Source organism: Suricata suricatta, chromosome 6, assembly GCF_006229205.1.
Source record: "Suricata suricatta isolate VVHF042 chromosome 6, meerkat_22Aug2017_6uvM2_HiC, whole genome shotgun sequence".
In the NCBI taxonomy this organism is placed as follows: domain Eukaryota; kingdom Metazoa; phylum Chordata; class Mammalia; order Carnivora; family Herpestidae; genus Suricata; species Suricata suricatta.
The window spans coordinates 48,307,700-48,308,081 of NC_043705.1; positions in this window are offsets into that span (position 1 = coordinate 48,307,700).

A 382-nucleotide genomic window follows, 5' to 3' on the forward strand; every position below is an offset into this window, starting at 1 on the left:
GGAAAGTTCCAGTCCAAGATGGTGAGGTAGGAAGGTCCTGAACTCACCTCCTCCAAAGGCTGTGGTTTCAAAGACCAAGGAGAATTTAGAAGATCCAGCCCTGCGCCCCCGCCGAACAGTGGCGGAGCTGCTGAAACGCTCTGTCAGTGGGACTGGAAATGCCACAGTTTATGCTCTCCTTCCACTTTAACATCACAGATGGGGGGGGGGGGGTCAGAACCCCTACCCAATCTACTGTCTCAAGGAACCCCCGGCTCCGAGTCCTTGCCAGGCCCAGCTGCCCTCCCAAGGCGGCCCCAGGGTGGTGTACATCAGGACAGCCATGGTCAGTGCTCACTACAGCTCCGGCCATCTTGCCCAAGACGCAGGCTCACACCAGACC